Genomic DNA, 12111 nt, shown 5'->3' with positions numbered 1-12111 from the left:
ATGGTTTAAAATTTAGTGGTGAGCACAACTTTCCATTTTGGGATACAATATTTTGAGTTTAGAGTGTCCAGCTCCATGTTGCAGCTCCTAGCATTCGGAGCTATAGTCAAGTGATGCCAGTGGTGGCCAATAAAAAGGGCAACTATTAAGGAGTTTTAGCATTAGATTTCTTAGTGGATCAGATGATTTGACTTAGCTTGCCAGCTTGAGTGTATTGCAACACAATATTGCAATATTCTGATTGCAGAAGACCTCTTGTATTGTCTGTATTGTCACAGGCTCAACCTCATTGCAACCCTGCGTCATGGTTTAAACTTTAGTGGTGAATGTTCTGCTATATATAGGAGCTATAGCATTCTGGATACTCCACACACAGCTCTCTGTCTTCACCAACCTTGTACACAAGGTTTCAGTGATTATAATTAAGGGGTGTTTCACTGGTAACTACATAGAATTGTTCAGTATAAAAACAAAAACTGAGTAAATAGATGTTTTCAAAAAATGTTTTCAATATAGTTAGCTAGCCAAAAATGTAATGTATAAAGGCTGGAGTGACTGGATGTGTATCATCACTACTTCTTGCATTGCAGCTCTTTTGGTTTTCACTGATTGGTTACCAGGCAGTAACCAATCAGTGACTTAAGGGGGGCACATGAGTCATAACTGTTGCTTTTGAATCTGAGCTGCATGCTAAGGATCAATTGCAAACTCACTCAACAGTTATGTCCCATTTGCCCCCCCCCTTAAAGCCGCTAACTAACTCTGCATTAGAGAGCTGAAAATCAGGAAGATGTGTTCTGGCTATTATGTTAAACATCCGCTCCAGTCTTTATAGTTATTATTATACCTGTACTGGTTTCTCATTCTGTCTAGCAAGGCTAAAAATACCTAGATTAACCACAAGTAGAGCAAGGTGTTACTCACCATATATTAATACCAGTGTAGTCAATTAACATGAAGAAGCAAGAGATAATGGAGGATTAAATTACATATAGACAAATTTTCAGTAGCAGTATGCACAAAATGTCTCTGTCTTAAATATATTGATAATGGGTTGAGTGCAGAGGACTCTTGTATTTGTCTATATGTATTTTGTGGTCACAGCCTCATTGCACCCCCGCCTAATGGTTTTAAAAAATAGTGGTGAGCACAACTTTCCCTTGTTTGTTATACTTCTATTTGACAGGCCATCCATTACTGTTTTTAGTTGTTATTAAAACGCTATGCAACTTGAAAATATTTATTTGATTGGGGAGCAAGTAGCCATGAACCCCACCTACTGCATATATCCATACATTATTAACGACTGAAGGGGGTAGTACCTTCTATTTTCTTTTTAACACCATATAAAGCTTTGACAAATGGTTAAATCAATCCTAAGCTTGGCAGATCATTCAGAAACTATTTGTATTAGCTGTTTATCAGATTATTAACTGCACAGATGTTGCTGCCTGAAGAGCAGCTGATCCTTCTTTCTGCCAGAGACACAGACAAAGGTCTGGAGAAATAATTGGAGATGTGCATGGAATATTAAATTAATTTGTGGCTCTTAATTCCTATGCAAATCCTGACCTCTGATAGAGACTATCAATTACCCTGCACAGAATGAAAAAGAAAGGAGACAGTTTCTTTTCTCCCCCCCTTTTTTTTGTTTAAGAACGTAGAATAGAGAAATATTTGAAATTAGCAGTGAGCTTGTATAGAAACTGAACCTTGTGGAGTTGTTTAATTGAATCCCTAAACTTGGAATAATGCCTCAAGAGAATAAAAACTGCATTCACTGAATGAATAAAGAAAGAAGTAAGATGTTTGGCTTAACAGGTCCTACATCTGTGACCGAGATCCCAGTAAAAACACATTCTTCTCCTACTCATAAACAGCTAGGACTGAACCTAAGGGATGAATTACATTGAGTCTCATGAAGAAATGTGTCAGGCATTGAGCATGTTTCCTGGTATGGAGAATCAGGAGACCTCTACAGGTGTGTAATATTTTTATGTGGGGGTAACTTTTAAAAAAAATGTTTTTACAGGTGGTAGACTGGAGTACAACACATCTTGTGATCATTAACAACATTTTTTAATTACTTTAGTCTCTTTATCATCCATCTATCTCTCTTTCTATCATTCTCTTTCTTTCTTTCTCTCTATTTATCTATATCTGGCTGTTGTGTGTGTGTAACTTAATTACTCTAATGATATATGATAATAGGTGTTCTTGTACTTTATTTCCTAGTGTTAGTTTGCCAAATGCTTTGCCTGAGATGCAATGTCTAGTTCCTTTGTTTCTATACAAGGAAGGGGCTCTTCTGTCATTTTAAAAATGTAAATAGTGCAAATGTTTTGTAATTCTACGGTTTGAATCTCATAAATTATAATATACAGCAAATACATGATCAAACAAAACAATAGGAATTATGATTTACACCCACCACAGACATGGTTTGGTTATATTAAGATCTTTTGGTTTCTTCCATTCGGCTTTTTCCCTTGCAGGCTGGCTGTTTAGGCTATTTAGTGGTTCAACGTATTCTTCCATCATATTTCGTAATGAGTAAAAATAAATGGAATGAATACTGTGATCAGTCTATTTGTCGACCTTTAAAAGACCTCAGTAGTGAAATGATGTTCTGTGTTCCTGTCCGCACATCCAATATGCTCTGCCTTTCAGTTCCCTGCAGCCTGAACAAAAGCCATACAACAATATCAATTAATCATGCAGCAGGCAAACAAGGAGATTTATTCCACTACAAATAGCCTCACAGAGAGAAGCTGAATGGGTGTGATTAGCATGTGAAAAGAGAAGCAAAACTCCACAGTTCAACAGCTAAAGAGCAATTTGATGGGGCTGGGATGGGGAAATTACTTGATTAGTGTCTGTAGTAGAGATCACAATTAGAGCATCTTAGTCATAAATCCTGACTAGGAGCCACTAGTCTGGCAAAATAAGCCATAGTATTGAAGGACACGGAGACTGTAATGGCAGAATAATCTCTAAAGGATACTGGGAAGGGTGGTCAAACATAGAAACTGCTGGCATCGCCGATCAACAATACAACCTTCCACAAAGAGGCCATGGGTCAAACTATGTCCCATGTGTTAATTCAGCATCTACTAACATGACTAAACAATATATGTCATGTAATGTGTGATAAATAATACATCAATGCATGGTCACATACATTGTACATGTATAAGCAATTAACAGTACTGTGGAAATGTACAATGTGCACACAGAATGTTAATATATCAGTTCAGGGCCTGTGAACATATTATATATATATATTAATAAGTATTAATACATAGTTTGTATGAGTATATGTGCATTGACATACATTACTATATAAACACAATCTCTTTTTAGATACAATGTATATAGATATATATATATATATATATACACATAAAATTCACATGGATCCGCTTTCATTTAACCAGGGTGCGTAAGACTTAATCTAACACAAGTTTATCACCATATTTTAAATATCCACTTCTGTGATTAGACTCCAGGAAACTAGTCCTAAAAAAATCCTGGTCCGAAAATGGACAATGTGGGTGCTTAATACAATTTAAGATGGCTGTGGTATTAGGTGCATAACGCCAAATGCACAAAGAGGTTCTTCAAAACGATACTACCAAAAAATGCATGCTAATATGCTCAGTAGCAGAATAGCTCTGTAGTTGAATAGAATTGTTCTGAACCAAAATGTTATTCCTCTACAGTAGGAGCCATTGACAAGGGATGACACTAGCATTGTAGGTTATAAATGTTAGTTCACCAAAGCACCAACCACTAGGATGGGCGAATTTTTTCGCCTTGTTTCGCCAAAAAAATGACGCCCGTGGTATGGTGGCATGCGTCAAAATGAAAAGACACGCGTCAAAAAATTTCGCCGCGCGACAAAAATTTTTTGACAACCATAGACTTTAATGGGTGACGGCGACATTCCGCCCGGGGCGAATTTTTGTCGAAACGGGTCAAATTTGCCCATCCCTACCAACCACCAACAGACAGCAGAGCATTATAATGCTACATACTTATTGGCTGTTATGAGTTTCAAGAACTGGGGTAAACTTTGCACCTTTTATTATTACATTGAAGTAAACAGAAACAAACAAACAGCCACAAGAGCTTATAACTGTATCAGTTAGCCAGAATGGCTCACATTCATTCCACTTTGAATTCCTAAAAGTGGCCATACACGGGCCAATAAAAGTTGCCAACAGACCGAGTTGGCAGCTTATTGGCCAGTGTGTAGGGCCCTCCAAGGGGCTTTCCCAATCGATATCTGGCTGAAAGTCAGGCAGCGTTAAAAATCCCGTCGGATTGCGGTCGCATCTATTGGTTGATGCGGTCCCGCAATCTGACCGTCCGTATTGTCTAGGGCCTACGATGAGATCAGCCCGATATCACTGTGAGCACATCGGGGAGAGATCTCTACGTGTATGGCCACCTTTAGTGTCAATGACCCTAGATACAACTGCAAGTTTGAATAGACTATTTTAGATTACTTAAAAATATGGACGAGGGAGGAAGCTATTTTTGGGTAAACTTCCACTTTAACAATGCTACCTCTGCTTAATTGTACAGGCAACATTAATAATGCATTAAATACAATGTCCAACTTGAATGTCATTGAAACGCATCATTAGCTGCTATAAATCAGAGGGTCACATATGTTTAACTTACAAAGTAATTATTATTAGACATCTATTCAAACAGAGTAGCGTGATCACAAGGATAAATGCTAACTTTCCCACCTCTGGCCAGACACTCCACTGGGCTATCAAATAGGCATGACACTGTACAGAATTTGCACATTAGAATTATTCTCTTGTTTACTAGCCCTTGTTTGCATTGCATTTTCCCAATTTAATTGCTCGATTAATGTTCTGGCTTTGTCTTTTCAAGACTAGTGATAGTGTCACTCAAGAACTCTTTGCTCCCCAGTCCATGATGACATCCAATTCCTCCACTTCTCGTCAGTCGTCTTCTCCTTCCTCAATTTTCTGCTTTTAATATGATTAATATGCAATAAAGTATTTTGTAAGTTGTATTCAACATTTGGGTAACACATAGTGGATTAAGACATGGAAAGTTTACATACCTTTTAATGTTGGGGCAAAAGAGCCAATGCAACATACTGTTGCATTTATGATTCTGCATCTTTGGCAATTATTTGTGTTCAGCCATATTGCTTTCACCAGAGACACTCTGGAGACATCATTTCTTCTTGCTGAATTTCCTCTGCTGTTGGCAATTGGCAGCAATGCACAAAGAACCAGATGAATAATGAAAGTATTGCAATTCTTACATTATACAGCTGTGAGCCTTTTGGGTAGTCAGCAGTGATCATTTCGGCATTCTCACTGGCACTTGTCTCTGCTGCTCAAATGCCATATTTAAACTGACATCGTAGCTGGCTATTTAGGCAAACTATAGCTGCTACTAGTAGTGGTGATTAAAAATACAATGGACCATCGTAGGTTGCTCACAGATTCCACCAAAGAAACAGATATTGACCATAAAAATCTATTGTTGATTGAAAGCTCCAGATGTACAAAAACCTTAAAGCAAGCCAACTTTTTACACATATTGGGCCAGATTATTTGAAATATGCACATAATTGTTTGGGGTCAGATTATATTAAAGGGATTCTGTCATGATTTTATGATGTATTTTTCATTTCTAAATTCCTGAACCAGCAAGTGTATTTTTTTAAGTTGTAATATTGGTGTGTAGGCAGCTCTCAGGTCATTTTGCCTGATCATGTGTTTTCAGAGCCAGCACTTTAGGTTGTAACTGCTTTCTGGCAGGCTGTTTTTTCTCCTACTCAATGTAACTCAATGTGTCGCAGTGGGACCTGAATTTTACTATTAAGTGCTGTTCTTAGATCTACCAGGCAGCTTTTATCTTGTGTTAGGGAGCTGTTATCTGGTTTCCTTCCAATTGTACTGTTGTTAGGCTGCTGGGTGGGAAAGGGAGGGGGGATGATATCACTCCATCTTGCAGTACAGCAGTAAAGAGTGACTGAAGTTTATCAGAGCACAAGTCACATGACTTGGGGCAGCTGGGAAACTGACAATATGTCTAGCCCCATGTCAGATTTCAAAATTAAATATAAAAAAGTCTGTTTGCTCTTTTGAAAAAGTGATTTCAGTGCAGAATTCCGCTGGAGCAGCACTATTAACTGATGCATTTAATATCCCTTTAACAAAATGTATGTACCTATGAAACAAAGGGAAGAAATCCACAGTGCTATGGGTTAGCATGCGATCCATATTTTGGCCAAAGTGTGGTACTAACATCTAAAACATCTAATTCTTTTATAATATTTTTTGCACACAAGGTGAATGAGCACTGGAAATTATTTTTAAATACAATTTATATACATAATTGGTATAAACAAAGGAAAACAAGAGTGCAACTTAATAAATATTTTAATCTCAATATATAATTACAAAGGTTAGTATACTCAAAATAATGGACGAGCCTGCCTTATGGAGTTTACAAACGCAAACCCAAATGTGAAATCGATACTTAAGGCTCCAGAGCTCTTGAGAAGGCTGGGACCATAAAAATCATTTGGAGGTCAGAATTTGCCCTCAAACAGCATACAGTAGTTAGACAGCTTTGATATACAGGTATGGGACCTGTTATCCAGAATGCTCGGGACCTGGAATTTTCCAGATCTTTCTGTAATTTGGATCTTCGTACCTTAAGTCTACTAGAAGATCATGTAAACATTAAATAAACTCAATAGGCTGGTTTTGCTTCAACTAAGGATTAATTATATCTCAGTTGGGGTCAAGTACAAGGTACTGTTTTATTTTTAGAGAAATAATTTGGATTATTTGGAAGAAAAAGGAGTCTATGGGAGACAGCCTTTCCGTAATTCGGTTTTCTCTGAATAATGGGATCCCATACCTGTACAAGATCCACCTGTGTAAGGGCATTATTTGCAGACTGGGGCATTAAGGTATAATTACTCTGATCTATACTTTTTCATGTACCACACGACAACAAGCACTTAAAGCACCTTAAAACTGTGAAAAATTCTTCCCCAGTATTACTCCAGCTTTCTCCCTAGAGTTTATCATTACCTTTATTCTGTGTTTTTGTATAATTCTCACATGATCTCCATCTCCTTCTCTCTCAGTCTCGCATGTCCTTGATTTTTTTTCCCTGGCATCCCCAGCCTATTACTATATTCATCCTCTTGCTTTCTTCTTATTTTATTCTCACATGTTCACTCTCACTTCCGTGCAACGTGGTGCGTTGACTGCCCATCAACTATTGGTAACGCAGTTTATCTACTGTCTACTTGAAAAATGACAACAGTATCTTACTGTAGCTTCCAGTGCAAACTTAGAGGTTAGTTTTGAAAAATATTAATGTTACTGTAATGTGTGTTTCATGTGTGTCTGTATAAGGATATGGACCAGCACTTATACAGCCCTGTGTGACTGCAAATAACGAACACTCTAAGGCCAGCCATGCTTCTGTATGATCGCTAACTCACCATAACAATTGTATATTGGTCTGTCTTACATTGTTAAAATATTATTTAATTCTTGTGATGGTTCAGTTTCATTTTCTCTTGCATTGCTACCCCTTTTTATATAATTCTAACCTTATATTGCACATACCTGATATTGCTCCATATAACTCCAAAGGGATGTTTTAATAGAAGAACTCCAAAGGGATGTTTAATATCAACTGGTAGACTTTGTGGCTGAAATGACTTCTATGCAGTAGGACCCAGGCATTTCTCTGCACAGTATTGGCTACAGTATTCCACATTTAACCAGCCAGACAATGTGCAAGGTAATACTGAATAGATATCCCCTAGTTCTAACTGGGAAGAAATCATATATTTGATAGAGATATATCTCCCAAATCTAAGATCAAGGAAAACTCGTTGCATTTATGTTTCAGAGCAGGAAAATTATATAAAAATAACAGATTTTAACCACAAAATATATGTGTTTGTACAAAATACAGAAATCCAAGATCAAGTTGTCATTATGACAGCCCAAGACAGCTCTCAGGGTGTGCCTGGTCGGTATTATTGGTTTCTTGATAGTTTCCACAAAGCCTCGATTCTCATAACATTCCTGTGAAAAGGGAAGAGAGAAGCGTGGCAATTTATTCCAATGGGTGGTTTTTAAGAAACTGGCAATTTAAAGCCGTTGGGTGTTATTTAGTCCCGTATGAAATTAAATGATCCTATTTCTCAAATGACAGTGTCTGTAAGGGAAAGTGAATAGTCTGTAAGGGTAATTGTCTCCTGATGATATTTCCATTAGACTCAATCTTGGGTTATAATGACATCCACTAGCTGGCCTGAAAATACAGCAAGTCTACATCGAACCCAGCATTTAACCAGTTAATTTCAGCTCCCAAAATCTGTCCCAGAGACCTATTTATTGTGGGTTATGAAGTGGAGGAAATTACAAATCTCTCTTCTGCCATAGGGAAAGGAGAGATGGGGCCCTTGTTTAACCCTTGCTTTGCCACTTGCACTGCACAAAAATCCTGTACTGACACCTCCAGGGAGACCACAGACAAAACCTTCCCCAGTACAATTGTAAGGAATCAGGCTGCATTTCATAAAAACCTTCTTCGTATTTCTATGTATTTGGCCATGGTATTGTGGGTCATTTTTAACTGCAAGGTTGTCGGGCATTTAAAATTTGTAGTGTATTATATTCTCTTTATTATATTATATATAGCACTCTCTGCACTCACAAACACTTTATGTACAATATATTTCATTTTAAAGAACCCCACAATATGTGACTAATATTATAAATAAATATACAGTTTATATTTAACACGCATAACATATATATAGTATATATATATATATATGTTATAATATTGTTGTTCACTGATTATCTTTCTCTATATACAGACAGTGTAATATGCAGAGTGTAAATATGGCTATTTAATCTTGTTTAGCTTGAGTGTGATTTTGGAAACAATACTAAAAAAAATCTATTATCCAGTTGAATTAGTAAAAGGGACTAATAGAAATCATTAGGATTCTGCTTTAGACCTTCGCCTACTCCAGCAAAATAAGACGTGCAGACACATGCCGTTCCGAGCAGATCCATGTGTCCCAGCATAATGATGAATTGTCGTTCTAACAATAAGCAAATGAGGGTTTCTCCTCATGTACGGCGTAGGAATTCCAAATGTTTAGAGATTTTCAGATGTGTAAGTGTCTCATCTTAAATTTGAGGATAGCACAAGAGCTGCAGGATTGAGGCAATCTGTTTGGCAACTTCTATTCTAAAGCAGTCAATCAACCTGCATCTTATCTGCACTTGTCCTTTAATGTTAGGAGATCTGATCCTCGGTTTGTTATGTGTTTTATTCAACAAATTACAAGCAAACTTGACCTTGCAGGGAAAAATCACATAACAATTCCGTGGGATGTATTAATTTCGAACTTTGTCTTTTCATACTCATTGTTTAGCTATTTTGTTTCTTGTGTTTATTCCACCCCTCTCCCTGTCCATCTGTCAATAATTCAAGTGACGCACAACAGAAGACAAAACAGATGATAAAGATGCTAAATAACGAAGGGATGCCGGAGAAGGAAAAAGCTTACCTTGCTCATCCAGCAAGCAAGTGGCAGAATCCCATGCCAGGCTGGTGTGATCTGACTGGAACAGAGGGGATTTTTTCTGGAAGGAAAGCGAAAAGGTACTTAAACTTCATGAAGAGGTTGGTGTCACAGCATATACTTAGGGGATACTAATTATTGGATGGATCAGTCTCCCTGCATGTGATTCCCTTCAGCCTTTGAACTCATTTATAGGTGTCATACTGTATATACATACAGGAATTGGAGCACTGGGCTAAACTGATATAAAAAAAGACTGATGCTTTTTTTTAAAAAACAAATCATGTATTTTTGTTGAATCTATTTGTAACTGTGTACCAAAAATAGGCATTATTTAAAAATAATAATAATAAAAAAAAAAAATATATATATATATATATATATATATATATATATATTACTTATAGATGGACCCGCACTCCAAATTCATGTAAATAAAAGCCTTTTTTTCACATGAATTTGGAGTGCGGGTCCATCTATAAGAATTATACATTTGAATTTGACCCAGCACCCGCAAACAGAAGTTGGAGTTCGAGTGCAGGTACCATCTGAACATGCATAGACATCCAAAGGAAGGACGGCACTCCAATACTAGGAATAAATATTTATTCCAAACACATACAAGGATCCAACGCCCTACGCGTTTCGGGAATCACTCCCTTAATCATAGGCATCATCTGAACATATATATACATAGGCACCATCTGAACATATATATGTGTGTGTGTGTGTGTATATATATATATATATATATATATATATATATATATATATATATATATATATATATATATATATATATGTGCCTATATGTGTGTATATATATTTTTATATAGTGTGTGTGTATATATATATATATATATATATATATATATATATATATATATATATATGTAGGACTGATGATTTTGATCATTGTGCTGGGTGGCCAATTGATGCAGATACATCAAAGTATATAGATACAACAATAAATATGTACTCAATTACAGTGAAAGCAGAAAACATTTGTAAAGATAAATGAATATACAGGTATGGGACCTGTTATCCAGAATGCTTGGGACCTAGGGTTTTACAGTACAGATAATGGTTCTTTCTGTTATTTGGATCTCCATATCTTAAGTCTAAAAAATATTTTAAACATTAAATACACCCAATAGGACTATTTTGCCACCACTAAGTAACATATTTAAGTTGGGATCAAATACAAGGCACTGTTTTAATTTTTACAGTTAAAAAAGAAAATACATTTTAAAAATGTGAAATATCTCATTAAAATGGAGTCTGTGGGAGATAGACTTCCCATAATTTGGAGCTTTCTGGATAAGGGGTCCATACTTGTTTAATAAAAAAAAAAAATACTAATGGTGTAAAGTTAAAAAATAACACACTGTATATTGCAAGTTGTTCAACTGCAGTTTGTTGTATCCACAGTAAAATGAATGTCCTGTCTTCTACAGGTTTGAGTCAGTCATTGGGGATCAGTACTGCCATACACCCCTTAAAAGGAAAGATGAAGGATGTCTTAGTCTGACACCGCGGACTGAAAATGGAAGCTCATTTATATTGGACCACAAGGCTAATGCATGCCAACATACTTAACATTTGTCTATTTATCTATTTGTTTATTCAAATATTCGGCGGTTAGGTTGGGAAGAATATTACATTTTTTTTTAAATACACATTTGTAAAAATGAATCAAGCATCGTCATAAACAATTTCCCTTCTTTAACCAGATGTTTTATTTGGAAATGCTACTTTATTTTGTATTGCATTATATAAAAGCACGCCCACATATATTAAATATTTCTTTCAATGTAAATGCCTTGGACTGGAATGTTTGGTTTAGTTAACAATGGGTAGAAGTTAAAGAAGTTGTTCTGCTATTAAATTGCATGTGGTGTTGGTGTAAGATATATATAGTGGAGAGAGATATATTCTGGGACCAAGTCTGGTTTGCTTCATTAATATTAATGTAATCTGTTTTGTCCTGAGACAATATGCATGTAATAGCTTTGTGTTATTATGTGTGATAATTATGGCTTTACAGTATACAGGTATGGGACCTGTTATGCAGAATGCTTAGGACCGAAATGTTGGACTGTTGTACAATGTATTAAAAATAAAAGGGCAAAGATTTTTTTAAGGGTGTGCAGGTTTGAAGATTTGTGTGTGTTTGTATATATATAATACACGTGTGGTGCAGTCCAGTAAAGCATTGTGCACTTATAAAGAAACAGTATGGGTTCATATGCCAGAATTCTATTTGAAATCAGCAGTGATCACATTGCTGCTGATTCCCCATTGACCTCTCATTCTACATAACAATTCTGTTTATTTCTCTGTTGTGTTTTCTTTTATTAATTGATTAATGTCGAGCTCTATACGATATATCCTGAACATACATACAGTGAATCGGATTCCTTTCTATACTAATTAACTGTCTCTAGTTCTGCAATGAAAAACTTCTGAGCTAGATC

At 36.2% G+C, this 12111-nt stretch overlaps 1 long non-coding RNA gene across 2 annotated transcripts; it reads left to right on the top strand.

The window, feature by feature from the left end:
- Window positions 1–1878: 1878 nt before the first annotated feature.
- Window positions 1879–11453, top strand: LOC121393629. 2 transcript variants are annotated; one of them, XR_005961202.1, is made up of 4 exons: window positions 1879–1981; window positions 7309–7374; window positions 9544–9735; window positions 11092–11453. It is a non-coding gene; the product is annotated as an uncharacterized LOC121393629 (long non-coding RNA). The 2 variants fall into 2 exon arrangements; XR_005961203.1 differs by lacking the exons at window positions 1879–1981; window positions 7309–7374 and adding an exon at window positions 9132–9222.
- Window positions 11454–12111: the final 658 nt, after the last annotated feature.

Source organism: Xenopus laevis, chromosome 5L, assembly GCF_017654675.1.
Source record: "Xenopus laevis strain J_2021 chromosome 5L, Xenopus_laevis_v10.1, whole genome shotgun sequence".
NCBI classification, from domain to species: Eukaryota; Metazoa; Chordata; class Amphibia; order Anura; family Pipidae; genus Xenopus; species Xenopus laevis.
The sequence above is the reverse complement of the archived record's forward strand: the minus strand, read 5'-3'. Positions and strand labels throughout refer to the sequence as shown.